We start from the raw sequence: 21,183 nt of genomic DNA on the forward strand, positions 1-21,183 counted from the left end.
TCTTAAATCTGTTGCACAGATGTCTTAAAATGCAACAGACAGAATAAACTGGGTTCTTATTTTTTCTTTGGAAATCTTTGTAGAGTTTGGCGAATGAATCATGAGTAGTTTACATTTTTAACATAACAAATCAGAATGAGCGGGAGCATTACACTTTTTGACAAGTGAGGCCCCAGATTTGTATGGACACTCTTTTGGTGGAGTCTATTGTGATACATATTGATTTATCGCCCAGCCCTAGTGGCCTTAAAACACACATTGTATTATTTATTTATTTTTGAACTTTCACATTAATATACATAAAAATCAGCATTTAAAAGTATTGGGCTTGGACTATGGGCCAGATTGAATGTTCTTTTGGGCTGTGTATGGCCTTTGGTAGCCCAGCTGTACACTGAAACACAACATTTGGCTTGTTTAATTTGTCTTCTCAAACCCTCCACTCACATTTGTAACCATCTCTTGGGCCTTCTTTTGGAAGGAAGCTGGGAGGTAACCCAGGAATTTTCCATTTACAGGACACATTCTTGGGGCGACTGTTTTTTTATTTTATTTGTATTTGTTTTTAATTATACCAACAAGCTCACAACACTTTGTCACTGTTCAGAAACCTTCATACGTGTGGGATAAATAAGCGATCTGGAAGGTGAGCTCAAAGGAGGCCCTGTGCCACCTTGGATATTTACAGCAATGAGGTTTTGCTCAAGTAACGCTCGGCACATCTTACAGTTAGCCAGTGTTAGTTTTTGCCCCATGCCACTTTGTCAGGAATGGCAGGTCAGCACTGAGGAGAAGATGATCCAGTGCCGGTTTGAACTGGGGCGCAATTTAGTTTTCCTTTAAATTGTAGCTGTACTTTGAAGTGCTGGAAAGCCATCTGAAGTCAACCTTTAGGTGAACTTACCAAACCTCAAGTTCTTCTGCCTTGCTGTCTTTAAAGTAATGATGGAAAATTATTTGTAATGGTCCTGTAGTCATAATTCTCATACATTTCCTTTTATCTTTTATCATTAGATGGTAATGCAGAGTTTTGGGCTGAAGTAGAGAAAGCACAGAAACAACTTGCAAATTCCACAACAAAAGGCCCGAATGCCCCAGATTCATAGTTTCTTGTCATGCTAACCATCGCTGTGTTGCCCTAGTTCAAATAGTGAAACAACATTTTTCTTTGGAGAATAGTATTGCTCATCTTGACACTGTTAGATCATTTTATTCTGTCTGGATCCAGAAAAAATACATTTTTCTTCCTATTCAATGTCTTGGTGTACAGTATGTGTACAGTGGTGCCTTGAGATAGAAATTTAATTTGTTCTGTGACCACGCTTGTAACTAAAACACTCCTATCTCAAATCATCTTTCCTCATTGAAATGAATGGAAATGCCTTTCATCTGTTATAGCCCCCCCCAAAAATTTTTTTAAAAAATAGCAAAATAATAGCAATCCATAATATTATACTTAATAAAAACATACAACAATGTCATAATTAAATGGAAAGTAAAAGAAATTAAACAGTTTTTGCCACATTTTTTGCTTCAGTTCAACAGACATTGTGCTGCTCCTTGGCCACCTGGGAGCAATGTAATACAGACATACGGATATACAGTACATGGAGACGGTCTCAGCTTCTCAGTAAGCCACAGTAATATTAGTCGTTCTTCACAGAGGATAAATAATATATGCCTTTGAGAATTGTTAGATTGTGTCTCCATGTGTTGTGCAACCGTTTGTGTTAAAATATCAGTTCCTTAAAGATGTCACCAGTAAGCTGAGTGGACTTCAAGTTTTGTGGTCATTTCAAATACACAATGTGCAATTCTCTGTTTTATGTTTAGTCTTGACAGTTAACTTCATCTGGGAACGGCAATAAACAGCTTGAAGTAGGGCTGGGCGATATGACGTAAATTCCATATCGCTGGATAAATTTAATCCCTTCACAGTAACTGTATATATATCGCGATATAAGTTTAAGTGTACAAATGATCATGGAAGCATTTATGAATGGGTTGCTTTCGTTAATTTAATAATTGTACTGTCGTGTTGCGTTATCGGCTGTTCAAACAGATTTCATAAGATTGATCTAAAGAGCTTATACTGCATACCAGAGAAACCAGAACCTTGTCAAAAGCTATGAATCGCAGCAATTAAGCTTAACAAGTGGAACCTACTGACAACGACCGTGTTTGCATTCGACAAAGGCAAATAACTTCATGATTTGGGTTTTCTCCTGGTATTCCAGTTTCCTCCCACATCCCAAAAACATGCATTAATTGAAAACTCTAATTTCCACGTAGGTGTGAATGTGAATGACAGTAATACTTGACACAACATCAGTCTCAATACTGCAGGCTGGACAAGAGTTGGGGATACATGTGTTCAAAAAGCTTTGCTACATATCTTTGCATGCCATTAGCTGGCAACAAACTTGCATACTGTGATAATTCGCCATGAAAACTAGGTGATAATCCGTCTTTCTTTCTTACGTTAATTTCTTCTTGTCCTCCTTTAGTGATAACAATACTTACCTGCTATGGGGACGCTCAGGCGAGGACAAGGGAGTACACCAGCGGGATCTCTAGGAATTTATTTTATTTTTTTCCCCCCCTCCTCCCAACTTCAGTGCTGCCACCCACTACAGACACACACACACACACACACACACACATATATATGTATATGAAACTGATTTACAGGTCATACCATAAAAACTTCAATTCAGTATTGTTTTTTAGTTTGAGGAATGCGCAGTCTTCAGCTGATTATTTCAGCTATAGTATGTCAGGATGTGGGTGACTAATGCCGGAACTTTGAGCACTAATAATTACGGTTGGAAATCGCTTGCACGAGGCCGATGCGATCCATATCTAGATATACAGGTAGCAATTCGATTAAAAAACGATATCTTTACAGGTGAACGATTCAATGCGCTCGATCGATCATACGACAATCGATACAATGGGAGCGATACGATTCTCAATTCGTTTCGGTGCAGAATTTTTTTAATCTATTTGCACAGATAGATGCTAATCATAAAGAACCTTGACTTGACTTAACCCAATTCTATGAACTGACATTTTGCTAACCCTATTTTCAAACTTGTAAAAGACCACTTAACCCTGAACATTTTTGTTTAAAGATAAAATCCCTGAGCATTTTTGTTAAAAGGTAAAATATATATTATATATATATATATATATATATTCTTTTTTAAAAATATCAAGTAATCTTTTTTTAAACAGACGACAACAACGCAACAATTTATTGTAAAGATTTTCTCTTCACAACCTCTGCACAAACAATATTTCAAGAGCCATGGGGAGTCTCGCACACAGTGCCATTCAGGCTCGGACCACTAAGGCACACATTTTTCTTTTTTTTGTGTGTGTGTGTCCTTCCAGAAGTTTATTTTGAGGGTCGCACAGCACCAACACTGGAATGTATAAGTGGACCACGAGGACTCGAGAAGAAGCATTAGTTTGCTTATTTACTGCCCATGGAAATTGCCGAGATGTACCTACCTTTGCCGTATTGTCTGCATGTTTACCATCTGCGCCGTCGACACCGGGGCAATCTTGAGATAAGGCACGTAACGTGACGTTGCATTCAATGTTTACAACTCCTGGGGGAACGTTACTTTGCTATCGCTGTGACCATGAAAGTAGCTTAACTATTGGAAAGCTATTTAATGTCGAAATAGTGACGCTACGGAGAAATTTACTCAGCCTAGTAGTGTCGCTAGTATCCACCATGTATGTTTGCTGTGTATGTTTGTAAACATAACGCTACCGACAGAGCACAGCAAGAAACCTCTTGAAAACCATAAAGAACCAACCAATTCTTAGCCTCGGGATATCCGGTCCACAGCCCTACAACCGATGTATCTAAGGATTCCTGGCTGATTTTGTATTGATAACGGAGTCTGCTACTGATACAGTCGTATCACTCGCCTTTACGAACGGATACCGGGTTGCATTGGTTTTATCGTTCCCATCCCAACTAATTATCCATCTGATCTCTCAATGATGATAAAGCAGGTAAAGTAGGATGAGGGATTAATCAGACATGAGAATGTTCACATCTGCTGCAATGCCATTAGACATCCGACACATCCCCAATAACAAAGCGCCACAGTCAAAATGACATTGGGAAACAAGGGCTAAGTTGAGTAAACAAGATGAATCCTTTCCATTAGCAGCAGGACTGCAGGCCATCCAGTTATTTCACCATTAATTAGGTGGTCTATGTGAGGATTAGAGGAGTGAAACCGTGCCAAAGACAATGTCCACTCAGTGGGCATTCCCTGTTTAAATACCAATAGCGCTCAAAGAAACCCTAAACCCTTAGCTCATAAAACAAGACAGCTCGAGATGCGAAATGTCACCCACTATATGTTTTTTTGAATAGGTACTTGTCATGTCCTCAAGCTAGATACTCAATAAAAAATGTTTTCGAATCTGGGGAACCTTCACAGTTAAACGCCACAAAGGTGGTAGAAATAATATGCGGCAAAAGTTAAAACTACAATTACCATATAAATATTATCCTCACTGTCCTTTCAAACAAAGTTATACTCTAAATGCACTTAACATGGACGGAAGCATGAATAGCTTGAGTCTAAACCCCCAAAGTCGAACAATTACGGGGTGAACCAAAATTTTGAGGGGGAAAGAAATCTTGTTCAAAACGTCAAGCAGAACTGGGTCAAAAGCAGCAGTATGTATGATGTCAGCGAATGTCATTGAAAATCTCAGAGAAATTTTTCCATGCTAAAAACATGTATTCACCATGATAAGGTTAGTTTTTCTATTTTTCCATTTTATTATGCAGTCTTTAGCCTCACTTTATACCTGTGGCAGTCAAGAATGTTTGTTACTCAAAACATCACCTGTACATTTAAAGTTTTTATGGTGATGACAGTTTGCGCCATGAAAAAAATTAAACAAATTAACTTTATATATATACACACACACACACACACAGTGGAGAATTAGGACAACTTGGAAGATAACCAGCATTGGTGTTCTACAGTATCTCTTAAAAAGAAGTAATAGTCACAAAAACATCTCCATAAAGATTAAATGTAAGCCCATGAAGAAACACAACAAAAAAGGACTGTGGTTGGCATGGCCATGTGTTTCGTCTGGTTGGTGGGCTATTTATTATAGGGGCATGTGCTGACTGAGGACTTTGTGTCACAGCAAGAGATGACAATGCAAGTATAATTCAGTGAAAAGCCTAATTCAATGAATCAACCACCCTTTGAGCAATTGTGAGTAAAGACTCCGAAGACCAATATGACACGGATCAATCCACACAAAGCAATTGTTACGAGTGGAAATTGTACTGATGCCTTTGAGAACACTTACCCTAATACCTGAAACTGAGGAGCACTGAGACCATTGGTTGGTGATGGTGAGCTAAGCTGCTAAACCGGTATGTCTCAGCATGTTGCCTCTGGAGCACAGCTGCGGTACAAGGACGGCACAAACAAGCCACAGCTCAACACTCCTCAGGATAAGGAAAAGCATTCACAAGAGGCCTAGAAAAAATGTAGGTGACCAGGCACAGCCGTCAAGTTGGACACAATAATTTATCTTCATATCAATATAGCTCATGGACTTCCACTGGGACAAAATCGCGGAGGATGATGAAGAACCTTTACGTCGCTTCAGCTTTCACAGATTAAATTGGTGAAATGATGTTCCCCATTTCTCCTTTACTCATGAGCATACACGGTATAGCTGCTAAAGTATACATTAAGTAGTTTTGAGTTTAATGAGACAAAAAGTGCAACTCCAACTGAATTAAATTCTAATGCCAATATGATGCACCGGTGGATTGGAAATTCATTCAAACACAATATGCCAAATAATACATCAAATGTAAGCCTCAAGACTGAAAAACTGGTGTTTTTAAACTAAGAACAGCAAACCACAAAACTCCAAATCATCTTCCAACTAGAGCTGTGTGTTATAACGATATATTGTAGCTATAGATAGTGGAACCTCGGGTTACAAACAACCCGGTTTATGTACAATTCGGGTTAGAGCCAAAACTTTCGGAGAAAAATTACCTCTAATTACATATTATTTTTATTTTGCGAACTTTCTTGGTCTGGTAGAATGGAAGAATCTGTTTTGCTTCTACATGCGCTGCATGACAATCATTTACAGACAGAGTGCTTAACCCATTGCTGTAAGATAAAAACTAGTTGTCTTCTGCTGACTTCCATCAGAAAATGGATGGATGGATGGATGGATGTATCTTTGTTGTTGTTTTTCGCTCTTTACTAAACTGACAAAAAATGAGAAAACGCTGGCAGGTGATAGTGTGAGCGAGGCAATAAAAAAATTAATTAAATTATGAAAATGTTAAAAATAAATTTGCAGCAAATTGTTCAACAGAGCAAATCCCACTTTCAGATTTTTTTTTTCTGAACAGAAAAAGACAACTTTCCCTGAATCAGTTTCTTGTGCCAAAATCAATCAATGAATTTGAAAAGAAAGGCAAAAGAAAAAAACCTCATTAAGAATTAATGTTATTATTATGTTGTTATTATGGACGTCTCTCCTTCATTGAGGAGCTGAGGTCCTCCACTTTCCCCTCCGAAGTTAATGAGCAATAAACTGTCCCCGTGTTTATTTAGTGTTTTATTTCTTTAAAATAGTGGGTTTTCCCTTGTGTCTATATTGCGCATTTATGTTTAACCATACACACTGATAAAAAAGGTAAGTATAACTTAATTTGGGGGCTGAAACAGATTAATTGAATTTCCATTAGTTTCAATAAGAAACATTGCCTTGGGTTAAGAACGTTTTGGGTTACAAACCAATGGTCATGAAACCAATTCAGTTCGTAACCCGAGGTTCCACTGTACGATATAAAACCTCTATTGTCTATCGTTTATATCGTTAGATTTATCTTGCCACCACTGAGGGAATCCTGCCAATTTCCTCTGCTTAGGAATAATTTTACTGGATAAATGGTTGGCATGCTTGAATGTTACTTGAAGCACTATGTTGTATTTATTTAAATTCTTTGCACTTTTACTGCATTCCTTGAAAAGTGGTGGTACTACTGTAATTATTTGACCACTAGATATTGGTGGTCCATTTTACTTTTATTAATCTTAAACATGATATCATGACATAGTATGAAATATAAATACATGTAAAATAAGTATTTCATAAAGAAAAAGATTACAGAAAAACTTTGAGTAATTTCATGTAATTTAAAATGTTTAAAAATATATCAGGATATTGTGAATGTGAGTGTGAATGGCTGTTTGTCGAAATGTACCCTACGATTGGCTGGCGACCAGTTTAGACTGTACCCCACATCTCGCCCAAAGTCAGTTGGGATAGGTTTCAGCACACACACGACCCGAGTGAGGATAGCGGTACAGAGAATGGATGGGTGGATATCGTTAACAGGTTATAACATTTTGTCTGTATCGCACAGCTCTACTTCCCACCCAGCTTGACACATCCCATGTTTTTAAGTTTCTGATGACTGATGAGAGGCTGATGAGAGACTAGTGATGAGCACGTCTGTCTCAGTTTTGAGGTTCGGCTCCTAACTAACTTCGGCTCCTACCTTCCTGAGTGCATGTTCTCCCCGTGCTTGCATGTGTTTTCTTCGGTACTCCGGCTTCCTCCCAAATTCCAAAATACACTTTCGGGTCGCTGAACAGGGTCCGATGTTACGCCTTTTTGAGTGGTAGCCCGACAGAACCAGGTTGTGGTGGCCCTGTCAGAACTTGTACTGACCCCATATAGTCGTTTTTCATTTTTCAAATTTTAATGATTATTTCGTCTTAAGCGTCTTTATACTGTATTTAAGACCCTTTTAAGAAAATATTAGCACAATTGCATTCACGGCGATGACTCTGTACTAACCTCACAAAAGAATAAATAAATTACAAAATTCTTCAAATATTTAGTTCGCACAGACATTCCAACAATGCTCTATCTTCTGTCTTGATGTTGCGCACACTATGTATAATTAGGGGTGCTCTGATCAGGATTTTGTGCCACCGATTCCAGTACCAATAATCCATGAGTGATATCTGCCGATCACTGCCGATACGGATTAGCTGTAAATATTTCAATTTATTTATGGTGAGTACTCTTGACAGATTTGTTTGGGTTTGCTTCGCAGCGCTTGCACGCTTGCAAAGTGTGAAGGGGGGAGGGGACGCTACATTAGGGCTGGGTGATTATGGAAAAAATAATCATGATTATTTTGATGGCTATTGGAATCATGATTAATAAACAAGATTACTCATTTTTTTCAAACCACCAACCTGTTCAGCAATAAGGCCGGCCTTTGCGAAAGCTCGGACAACAATCAAAACAGATGCATTAGCCCAGGCATCCACAATCCATTCACATATGGTGGCGTAACATGCGCTGCCTCCTAGTCTTGGGAGCAGGAAATGCTCCCAGTTAGTCAAGCGGAGCGCTCATCAAAGTCCCACAACAACATTTACAGATTTTGTAACTCGGTGCACACATAAAGCACTCCACATTATAAGGCGCCCTGTCCATTTTGGAGAAAATTTAAGACTTTTAAGTGCGCCTTATGGTCGTGAAAATACGGTAATCCTAATTGACCTTGTCTGATTTCATGTCACAGTAAGGAAAAAAAGTGTATTTTTATACAGTGAATGATTATATATGCTTTTCCTGCAGAGTACACCTTGGCCTCTTCGGGGCGGTGTGGTGCGATGCATGCATGGAGGTACTTGTTCGCTATAAGCTAAAAAAAAAACGAGTCGAAGAAGAATTTTGTGATATAGTGTGAATAAACTCATTTTTCACAGAATAGGAAGAATATATGCCCATGAATTATTTTTATGTTACTTGTCTGTATGTGTTACTACAGCATTTGTGAGTGAATATTTGTTATTTGAACCTAAATACCTCCCGTTAACATTAAACTGGCAATTTCTGAAATGATGTTCTTGTATTTAAATATAAAATGAGGGAAATTATGTTTGTTTTGCGCTTAGTTTTACAGTGCACTACAACTTGGATGAGAGTAAATAGCTTAAAGCACGCTCAGGGAGGGCAGAATAACATTCTACAGGCTGCAAAGTACGAGCTGCTGTATGACACTAGTGGCGTTAGCTTCGGCTATCATCTTAAGGCTAACCCGAATGCGTGCATGTTGAGTGTCTATGTGACGTTTATTAGTAAACTGTTGCTGTATGGTGATTGTCAAGTTAGCATCAGTCCGGCACCAGAAGTGGGGTCAATTTTGAGTTTCAAAGAGCATGCTGTAAGTGTTCACTGAATGCTGCTAGCTTAACATCATTTTGATAGATTTGCTTTATAAAGTGTAATGATAGACCTCTGTGCTCTCCTCAGCAGTTTATTTTCTACTGAAGCTATTATAAATTGTCCAAACAATAAATTAGAGGGGGAAAAAGAGAAACTTGCCTTTTTTCACACGTCTGTGTTTTATGTTGTTCTATAGTTTTGTCATATTGCAAAATATATCACAGGGGTTAAAAAAAAAGAAAAAAAGATCAATGTTGTTTTTTTCCCCCAATATCGTGCAGCCCTAACTCAGACCAAATGTCACAACCTGATTGGTCAATGTTGTGATGTATTACGTGCCAAAACTGAAGATGAAAATAAATGCTATTTGCTGGGCTCAAAACATCTAAGCAGTGGTCACACTTTGAGCTGAAGTGAACTGAACATTATTAGTGGTCACCTGTAATTGGCTATGTCTCGGGTCCACTTGTTTTGTTCGCCCACTAGGGTTTGTTCACACAAATGAATTAAGCTATCAGAGCAATCGTTCTAATTAACTGAACCAAATTTGACACATACTCTATTGACCTGTTGGATACAGTTTGGTTTGTTCAGATAAACCCTGATCAGGCTTTGGTTTCCACTACATAGTACATTTTTCCAATTCATTCCATTATAGCACCCCGCAAGGCTACCAAGTTTACCAGAACTCCAACAAATGGTGAATGGAAACGCAATAAAATGTGCACAGCATTGAATCAAATTGTATGGCATGATGGAAATGATGCTCATGTCAACAAGACAAAGCAGGATTGACAATGCCTTTTCGACATTCCCATGAATAAATTTAATGGCATAGTTATACCCTCAAGTTAGCTTAGCCTCGTTAACTGAGCTATTTTGGTTAATGAGCTAACAGCGCAACATTATTTTACAGATAATAAAACTATAGTATGTTGTTTACGTAGGACCAGACAGACAGATAAACAACCAAAGCAATAAAAGTATTGATTTGCCATCATCTTCTGACATTTTGGTGCCAAGAAACTATGTTGACTTGAATTGAGTAGCTTCGTTTTAGTAAAAGTAGTGCTTTGTCACCATTTTGCCACATCTATAGGCAATTATAAACCTTTTTGGGGGGGGCTTCAATTTTCGCTATTCACGACAAGACTCACTATTCCCCCCGAATAGTGGGGGTTCACTGTATTGTTGTCATTTGTTATATTAAACGTGGTCATTCTTTCATTGTTGTCAGTTGAATAGAGAGCCATATGTTATGGCATTAGGATTGCCCTCCCTAACATGGTTCAAATTGCGAGGAGCCAAAACATCCTAACAAAGATCATGTCGTCTGACATTGGCAATGGACAAAAGGAAACACTCCCTTGCACCATTTTCTCATTACCACCAAAACCCTCCTGTGACAAATCGCACGCAAGTTTCTGAAACATGAACCATCCAGCCCAATGCCACTGCAAACCCAGAGCCACAGCTGATTTGTAAATCCAATTACCTCGCTGTCTGTAATGGCTACATTGAGTCCCATGATGTTAATTCAGCTGTTGTCAGTGCGTGTCCTTAAGGCCACACGCTTGCCGATGACTGACATTCAGCATTTAGGGCAGATCACTGCAAGAACTGCGGCGATGTGAACGCCGGCCAAAGGGAAGTGGAAGTGGTGTGGGGCTGTGAAAGAACAAATACTAATATATGATGCAGGAAAAAGAGCGGGGGAGAAATTATTCCTGGCAACTGAGATGAATGACACTCAACATTTTCCCTTTTTTTTTTTTTCCATTTACACTATATATTTTTTTTCAGCCAAATGTAGAAAGTAGGCCATCTTTAAACTCAAGGAACTTGGATAGAGCGAAGTCCTTTAATTATTATTTCAGAATCATCTTTATTTGCCAAGTATGTCCAAAAAACACACAAGAAATTTGTCTTTGGGAGTTGGAGCCGCTCTCGTACAACAACAGTCAATTGACAGAGAACGCTTTTGAGACATAAAGACATTGAGAAAAACAGTCACTGAGCTATAAAGGGTTGCTAGTTATCTGGTAATGCTGGTACAATTTATTTATTTATTTTTTTGACAATTTTGCAAAACGTCCTCTAGCACTTAGAGCAGTTTGAATGACTACTATATCAATACTCCGGTGCAATGACCATTGTGCAAAGGGTGCCGAGACTTCAAGGAGTGTATGCAGTTTAAAGTGACGAGTAGCTAAAATAATATGGGACAATGTTGATTGTGCAAATGTTGCAGATACTCTTCAGTCAGTGTGCAAGTGGGGCAGATGCTATTCTGGCATGAGTGGCCAGTATTTGTCAACAACAGATATGCAAATAGTGCAGCGTGGCGAGACTACTACAGTGAGTGCACGAGTATGTATAATTGACCTGACAGAAATGTGAGAACAAACTCAAGACAAAAAAAAATTGGCAGCATGTTGCACTGGAATTGTAGGTTAGCTGTTTAAGAAGTTGATTGCAAGAGGGAAGAAGCTGTTGGAATGTCTGCTAGTTCTAGTTTGCATTGATCGGTAGCGCCTACCTGTGGGAAGGAGCTGGAAGAGCTGGTGACTGGGATGTGGAGGGTCCGAGAGGATTTTGGACGCTCTTGTCTTAGTTCTGGCAGCGTGCAAGTCCTCAAAGGTGGGTAAGGGGGGTACCGACGATCTTTTCAGCAGTTTTGATTGTCCGTTGCAGTCGGAGTTTGTGTTTTTTTGTAGCAGCACCAAACCAGGCTGTGATGGAAGAAAACAGGACTGATTAAATGACCGCTGTGAAGAACTGCCTCAGCAGCTCCTGTGGCAGGCCGTGCTTCCTCAGAAGCCGCAGGGAGAACATCCTCTGCTAAGCCTTATTGAGGACGGAATTGATGTTGATCGCCCACTTCAGGTCCTGAGAGACTAATTCCCAGGAACTTGAAGGTCTCGACGGTTGACACAAGGCAGCTGGACAGCGTGAGGGGCAGCTGTGGCGAAGGATGCCTCCTGAAGCCCACGATCATCTCTACAGTCTTGAGCATGTTCGGCTCCAGGTTGTGTCGGCCACACCACAGCTCCAGCCGCGCCACTTCCTGTCGATATGCAGACTTGTCACCTTCTTTGATGAGGCTGATAACAGTGGTGTCATCTGCAAACTTCAGGAGTTTGACAGCCGGGTGCGTTGAGGTGCAGTTGTTTGTGTCGAGAGAGAAGAGCAGCGGTGAGAGGACACATCCTTGGGGCGCCCCAGTGCTGATGCTGCGTGTGGATGAGGTGGTCTCCCCCAGCCTCACCTGCTGTGTCCTGCCCGTCAGAAAGCTGTAAATCCACTGGCAGATGGCAGGCGAGACGCTGAGTTGGAGAAGCTTGGAGGAAAGGAGTTCAGGGATTATTGTGTTGAACGCTGATCTGAAGTCCACGAACAGGATCCTCGCGTAGGTAGCTCCCTGCACTGTCGAGGTGTTCTAGGATGAAACGTTTGAAACAGGATGGTACTTCGCACAATTCCAGAGATCTATTGAAGATCTGTGTGAAGACTGGAGCGAGCTGGTCCGCGCAGACTTTGAGGCGGGATGGGGACACATGGTCTGGGCCTGCCGCTTTGTTAATCTTTTGTTGTTTGAAGATGTGTCTCACATCCTGTTGGTGGATGGTTAACGCAGAAGTAAGAGGTGTGATTGTGGTCGGTGGTGTGGCCGGATGGGTGTGGGGTGTGAAAGTGTCCTTTTCAAATCTGCAGTAGAAGGTATTCAAGTCGTTGGCTAGTGTGCTATTGTTCTGAGCTTGGGGTGATCGTCGCTTGTAAATGGTCAGCGATTTAATTCTTTACCTCCAAAGTCCCAACGACATAAAAGTGCACAATTTAAAAGCGTTCCTTTAGGTTTTTATTATAGAAAAGATTTAACTATATAACAAACTACTTCTGTCTCCATTTCTTCCACAATAACAACAACATTGTAAGAATGGCTTGTGTTTGACAATCATGGTTCCACTGTAACAGCAAAATATTTTGTTATTGATATTATACAGTATTGGCGTATTGCCCATCTCTGCACTTATGTAATAAAATTAAACTGACCAGTTCAAGGGAGTGATCCAACAGAAGTACAACATGAATGATTTAGTTGGCGGAGTAAAATGGATGTTCTATGTGTATAATGCATTTTCTAATGCATTAGGCTTTGGTAAATTTACCTTCATATATTAGTTCCCTCTCTATACTTGATTTTAACTATGATGAAATAAATGAAGCCAGGTATAGTGGGGCCTTGAGATATGAGTGAGAGATACGAGCTGACATTCACCCAATGTTTTGAACATGTTTAGTAAATGCTGAATGTTATAATTTAAAATAAAATTGTCTTGTTTTTGCACAGTTTTTACATTTGAAAATGTGTGTAGCGATGTGGTCTGACTGCTCTTGAAAACTGACACTTTTGAGTGTGGGCATACTCGAAAAGGTTTTTTTCGTGTTTTTGTTGAGGCAAATCATCCATCCATCCATTTTCCTATACTGCTTATCCTCACTAGGGTCGCGGTCATGCTAGAGCGTATCCCAGCTAACTGCAGGCCGGAGGCGGGGTACAACCTGAACTGGTTGCCAGCCAATCGCAGGGGACATATAAACAACCATTCTCACTCACATTCATACCTACGGACCACTTAGAGTCTTCAGTTAACCTACTATGCATGTTTTAGGGATGTGGGAGGAAACCGGAGTACCTGGAGAAAACACACGCAGGCACGGGGAGAATATGCAAACTCCACACAGGCGAGGCTGGATTTGAACCCAGGTCCTCAGAACAGTGAGGCAGTCGTCCACCGTGCCGCTTGAGGCAAATCAGATGTTTCTTAAAGAGAGTTCCTGGAGTACAGTCTGCTTGTTGACTGCATCGTTAGGAGAGGGTCATATTGATCGAGAAAGAGATTGAAATTGATTGAGCTGGAGAGTGAAATCATTGAATCCCAGTTGTTACAATGATGTTCCCGTGGAACAATTGTATAGATAATAATTCTGAGTGCTAATATCCTTTCATGGTAGTGTGGGAAGATATTTTTCCTCACATTGCTAGATGTAATAGCTCCAGTGGAAGAACTATGCTATATCCTTTACAGCAAGAAACTAAGTAACTTTTAGTTTAAAAAGGTTGTCAACTCCTGGTTTAGTGTATCAACAGCGCCTCTGCTGTTCAAGGAGGCGACTCAATTTTGCCAGAAATGGCACACAATTTAAATAATTTACAATGCTAAATAACCAATTGAGCAACTTTCAATTTGACAGTTGAAAAGATTTTGTTTTATGGCAGTAACAATTTTTTTCTTCAGTGCTTCTATTGCTAAATGTTAGATTGTGTTGGTTAAGTAACCTCTTCCAGGCATGGTCACCTTCTCTATCGCTGTAGAAGTGTAAACTACGAACTGGCTAATTTCCTCGGCCCTGATCGCTTCCATGACTGGGCCATTTACTCAGGGAAGGTCATTTCCTCTTCATTGTAGTCCCTAAGTACCTCTCTGAGTGTGACTCACAGCCTTAGCTGAGAGACTCCACACTCCACATGATGAGTTTCCCCAATATTAGCGTTGTGTTTTGACTGTATATGGTAAATGGTGCACACACGTCCTTCGGGAGACAGTCTTGGAATGTGGAAACAGCTGGGAATGTCCAACTGCTTTTAGGCACAGGGCAGGTCACATTGGAAATATTTGAAAATGTTCACCCAAGTCGACACTGCAACGACTAAAGACTCTCTAACATGGACGAAGTGTAAAAGTGTCAATTTCATTTAAAAAAAACACCTTGGTTTTGTCATGTGTGTCCAGATAAGGTCACTTTGGCAGCGACTTCTGTTTGACCCAGTTTTGTATCCGCTTTATCCATATTTGGCAAAGACCACCTCTTTTTTCTGATTGGTTGCCTCCATGTAGAAGACTCACACGTTTGTCATGGTGACAGCGCTGTGGCTCAGGAGTGGAGAGTTAGGCGGAGGTCTTCACTGGTGACGTAGATAAACTCAAGAAATTCCAATGACCTGTTTTCAGGCCTCTGGGCAGAAATACAGCTGGTACTCAGGAATCCGTGGATGATTTTAATTCATATTTGACGTTTACTGAGGCACCATACAAACAAACTATAACCGAAATACTAGAAAAAGTTGGTTTGGCAAAATACGGGACCTTTAAGCCTATCTTTTCCAGATTGCATGTTTCAGCTCCTTCCACAGATGTTCAATAGGAATTAGACCAGGTATAGAATAGTCTGTTGTGTTGTGTTCCTCCCCAATTTTTGGCTGGGTGTTTTTAACTGTGTGTTTTGGGTTTTTATCCTGTTGCAGCACCAGTGACCTTCACATTTCTGACACTGGGTTGAACATATTGCTCCAGAATGGCTTGATAGTCTTCAAGTCACTGTACACTGCACAGATTCAGGACATCATGTGTCGTATATCTTATAGCAGCCCCATAACATAACCTCCTCCATCATTCACAGTCAATGCCTCCAGGTTCGCAAGATACCAACAATTTCATCCAGATATGAAGCTTATCTGAACTCATTAGGCTCAATAAGTTTGTACTCTTGCACTACAGCATAACCTGGACCTGCTTGACAGCAATGCACAGTTTCCTTATCCAAGGCTATTCTTATATGCTTGTATGTTCCAAGTAACTGTACAATTAGAAACTATGATTACGGGGCTGCTCATGTTTAGTGCGACACAAGCTGCCGACATTGTCAGGAGACCTTGTGTACTGCATCCTACGCTGTACACCTTTATTGCATTCTTGGTGTTTTCAAGTGTTTATTCCATCCATCCATTTTCTATTCCGTTTGTCCTCATTAGGGTCACTGGTGACCTGAAGCCTAGCGCAGCTGACTTTGGGTGAGAGGCGAATTAAATCTGAGACTTCAGTCCACAATGAACCTGGCATGCATTTTTTTGTTATGGGGGAGGAAGACAGAGTACCTGGTGAAAACCCGATCAAGTGCGAGGAGAACATGCAAATTCCAGATTCCAACCCATGATCTTTTAACTGTGACAGACAGACAAAAATGCTGCCCATCGTTATTACAGTACTGTAGAAAATATTTAACCACAACAGACTCAGTTTGAACTTTTCATCCAGTCTGTTAACCTTTGCAAAGAACGTAAATTAGTCAACCCAACGAAACAACACATTCTAGCACATTCTATAAAGACTTAAGCATTCCGTGCCCTATTTTCCACATTCTAACATGTGGAGCTGTGCGTACAAAAGACAATCTTTAGTCATACATGAGTGAGCTAATGAAGCCAGTGGCAGAAAATGTCAGCCTTCATTGTTTGATGTCGCTTGTTGTTTTGTCACAGTAAAACGGAGCGAAGGTGTTTGTGGCAGAGAAGCTTCTCGAGTGCCAGAAGACATTATTCAGTCAAGCAAGCAACACCACGTTACACGTGACGAAGGAGAAAGTCGGCAGGACTTTATTCCACAAGCTGCCACGTTGAAGTGCGCAGCATAAAAAAGGCGAATCCCAACTGGGGCACCGGAGCGCAACACAACATCTTTGTTTAACTTCAGGGAGGCCTGGGAACAGTGGAGGTCACAATAAGTTATGCTCATTCAAGTAAATACCCACTTAGGAACAAAATCATTTCTGTGATTTATTAAAAAAGCCTTGGGTTTTTCACTCATGTATGCTAAAGTGCAGCACTGGCTCATCTAAGCGAAGAGAGTGGAGCCAAAAGGGTAAAGTCAATCACAATTGGAATGTGACCTTTGGTGCAAACTTTTCTTCCCAAGAAAGACATTGGAAGATGAATAATAGTGTTCAAATCTGCATACATGGCAAATGAGACAACAAGGCAAAGTAATTCAGATCTTTATGGAGTGGGCTGCCTTATTACTATGTCACAGTTGTCATGAACGGAACAGAGGATAGGACTCCAAAACAAATGGACAGTTTCAAAAAGAGAGGTTTAATATATGGGCAGAGGTCGCAGGGAATCCAAAAAAGGCAACAGTATCCAAAAACGTGAGGCAAAAAGGCGAGGTCGATAATCGGAACAGGGTCTCGTCTTACTGTGAGTCTGTGACGTGGAAACAAGGAATGCTGGAATGCGACGACAAGGTACAACGAACTGGCAACTAGAAAGAATGAGACACAAGGTTAAATGCAAGGGGTAATTAGGGTGAACGAGGCACAGGTGGTGAAGATGCTCTCAGGAGCAGGTGTGTACGAGACAGGGGGAAAACAACAACCGGAACACACACCCATGACAACAGTAAAATGTGATTCCATTATTTTTACCTTGTGTTTATATCAGATTTTTCGCAAAGGTTAATAGACTGAATGGATGTAAAAAGTTCAAATTCTGAGTTTGGTTAAACTAAGTTACACAGCTGCAAACCTTGGTCAAATAGTTAACATTCACCCTTACTTTACATACAGTAATTACCAAGTTATTAATATAACTAAAATAATTTACATGACTATTAAGCCAGAGAAGTAACGTACAGTGGGTATGGAAAGTATTCAGACCTTAATTCAGATTTAATCTTTCACTCTTTGTTATATTGCACCCATTTGCTAAAATCATTTAAGTGGATTTTTTTCCTCATGAATGTACACACAGCACGCGATATTGAAAGAAAAAAATGGAATTGTTGAAATTTTTGCAGATTTAATAAAAAAGAAACTGAAATATCACACAGCCATAAGTATTCAGACCTTTTGCTGTGACACACATATATTTAACTCGGGTGATTTCCATTTCTTCTGATCATCCTTGAGATGTTTCTACACCTTCATTGGAGTCCAGCTGTCTGTTTTATTATACTGATTGGACTTGATTAGGAAAGCTACACACCTGTCGATATCAGACCTTACAGCTCACAGTGCATGTCAGAGCAAATGAGAATAATGAGGTCAAAGGAACTGCCTGAAGAGCTCAAGCGACAGACTTGGGGCAAGGAACAGATCTGGCCAAGGTTAAAAAAAAAATTCTGCTGCGCTTAAAATTCCTAAGAGCACAGTGGACTCCATAACCCTTAAATGATGACCAGAACCCTTCCTAGAATTGGCCGTCTGGCCAAACTGAGCAATCGGGGGAGAAGAACCTTGGTGAGAGAAGTAAAGAAGAACCCAAAGATCACTGTGGCTGAGGTCCAGAGATGCAGTCGGGAGATAGGAGAAAGTTCGAGAAAGTCTACCAACACTGCAGCCCTCCAACAGTCAGGGCTTTGTGCATGCATGCAAATCAGTCGCCTTTTGGTGAAATTCGGCATTTTGAACTCAAAATAGGCAATTTCCGTGAATCGTACAGATCAGATTAGTTTTTCTGGGGGGGGTGGGGGGGGGGGGTCGCTGTTATCATAGACTGTCTCCTACTCCTTCTTCAGCGCTCGCAGCTAGATCCATTCCACACATCCACCATCCACACACACACATGTAATTCTGAATATTACCCCACAGTGGACTAACGGCGGACTAATATGCTGGCGCATCGGCCTGAGGTTCCGTCTGTGCGCTCATGAAACCCCGCATGGAGTTTGCTAAAAAACAAAAACACCTGAAGGACTCCAGGATGGTGAGAAATCAGATTCTCTGGTCTGATGAGACAAAGAGAGAACTTTTTGGCCTTAATTCTAAGTGGTATGTGTGGCCAAAACCAGGCACTGCTGTCTAATATAGTCCCAACAGTGAAGCATGGTGGTGTCAGCATCATGCTGTGGGGGTGTTTTTCAGCTGCAGGGACAGGACGACTGGTTGCAATCGAAGGAAAGATGAATGCGGCCAAGTACAGGGATATCCTGGACGAAAACCTTTTCCAGAGTGCTCAGGACCTCAGACTGAACCTAAGACAATGACCCGAAGCACACAGCTAAATTAATGAAGGCATGGCTTCAGAACAACTCCGTGACTGTTCTTGAATTGCCCAGCCAAAGCCCTGACTTGAACCCAATTGAGCATCTCTGGAGAGACCTGAAAATGCTTGTCCACCAACATTCACAATCCAACCTGACAGAACTGGAGAGGATCTGCAAGGAGGAATATCAGAGAATCCCCAAATCTAGGTTACATAATTCCCAAAAAGACTAATGGCTGTATTAGCTGAAAAGGGTGGTTTCACAAAATACTGAGCCAAGGGTCTGTATACTTATGGCTGCGTGATATTTCAGTTTTTCTATTTCAATAAATCTGCAAAAATTTCAACAATTCCATTTTTTTTTTTTTACACAAATCCAAATAAAATGCAAAAGAAATGCACATTAATCTTTGACATTTCCTAATATGGTATCTAGCATGACAGGAGTTTAGATTTGTCTTTAGTGGTGTTTGTGGTTTACCCCCCCCCCCCCCCCCCCCCCCAATTCTGAATTGTACAATTACTGAGGAATATAGTAGTTTATAGTAGAAACCACCGTGGCTCAAATGCTATAATTTGATAGACTGATGTGGAGAGAATTATCACCTACAAACTATTTAACACATGTATTTGTGTTGTACAGAATGTTGACAGCGCCCAGCTGATTGCTTTCACTCCTTGACAGACACATTTGCATGCGAAGTGCCTGCCGTTGGCGGAGTCTGAAGCTGCTGAAGAGCCAAGGACTTTGTGGAAATGAAAACAAAAAATCTTTGCATGGTTGACGAGCATGTGTTTTTCCTTCAATCCGACGCGTAATGTGCCCATTTTCCATCCATTTTCCGAGCCGCTTATCCTCACTAGGGTCGCGGGAGTGCTGTAGCCTATCCCAGCTATCATCGGGCGAGAGACGGGGTACACCCTGAAGTGGTTGCCAGCCAATCGCAGGACACATATAAACAAACAACCATTCACACCTACGGGCAATTTAGAGTCTTCAATCAACCTACCACGCATGTTTTTGGGATGTGGGAGGAAACCGGAGTGCCCGGAGAACACCCACACAGGCACGGGGAGAACATGCAAACTCCACACAGGCAGGGCTGCGGATTGAACCCCGTTCCTCAGAACTGTGATGCAGACGCTCTAACCAGTCGTCCACCGTGCCGCCTAATGTGCCCATTTTTTTTCTTTTAATTGTAATCTAATCCTTGGGGGTGATAATAACTTGTCAAAAATATTGGCAAGAAGACTGATTGCGCGTAAAACCAGTCATCATCCAAACTAAATCTACATTTGCTTACTTTTACATCTGTCAAGCCTTCTGAGCAGTAGTTTAAATAACGGTCTTGAAGTCTGAACGATGAAAAACTGAGTGGCATCACGTGTATGATAATCCGGTGTGTGTGGTTTCAGTCATCAACCGTCATAACACTTCAAAGCTTCCTGGAACACAATTCAGACCTCCACGTCGTGCTGAATGACAAATAGCCATCTGTTCATTATTTCCGCCAGACCCGTACGGGAAAATACATCCCCAAAATAGCATCAAACAGGCTGAGCTGGTGTTTGAAAGTTGCCGTCTGAAGAGCTCGCTTGTATCGTCACTCAGGGGGTCTCAGACTTTTGGATACAGATTCAGTCCGACTTCATTTCAAGGTGGGGTGAAAGGAGAGAGGAGGCCACCAGCACACCGGAAACAATACAGATAGCTAAGGAGCAAATTTTTTTTAAAGCACTAATTGACACACAAGGGAATACGATGTCTCATTTGCTCTCTTTTAAGCTCTGCAGTGGTAAGGTGTTGGCTTGCCTTTTGAAATCAGACTACAGCTTTGCAGCTCTTGGTCAGGAAAAGAATACCTCTAATAGATGCCTTGCTTCAAGTAGTTGCCATGTCGGGAAAATAAACTCCTCCCTCAGATTGCTAACTTGCTTTTCCCAACAGAAAAACAGACAGGTAGTACAGTAACTGGTATTCTCTCAATTCATTCCTGTCGGTCAAACACATGCAATGGGGTTAACTGTTGAGCCTTATTCTTGTTGCTAAACATAAAAGTAGCACCGATCAAGTCACTTAA

The 21,183-nt window shown here is 40.8% G+C and overlaps 1 protein-coding gene across 4 annotated transcripts in view; it reads left to right on the top strand.

The window, feature by feature from the left end:
* Nucleotides 1-21,183, top strand: part of enox2 (ecto-NOX disulfide-thiol exchanger 2) — a 261,786-nt gene that overhangs the window by 76,581 nt on the left and 164,022 nt on the right. The window contains exon 1 of one of the 4 annotated variants that reach the window (XM_061685291.1): nt 12,605-12,691. The exons of the other annotated variants lie outside the window; for them this stretch is intronic. The gene's annotated coding sequence lies outside the window, so the exon portion shown is untranslated. Of the gene's footprint in view, nt 1-12,604; nt 12,692-21,183 lie in introns of those variants that run through there. 4 annotated transcript variants of the gene reach the window in all.

Source organism: Phycodurus eques, chromosome 9 (genome assembly GCF_024500275.1).
Source record: "Phycodurus eques isolate BA_2022a chromosome 9, UOR_Pequ_1.1, whole genome shotgun sequence".
In the NCBI taxonomy this organism is placed as follows: Eukaryota; Metazoa; Chordata; class Actinopteri; order Syngnathiformes; family Syngnathidae; genus Phycodurus; species Phycodurus eques.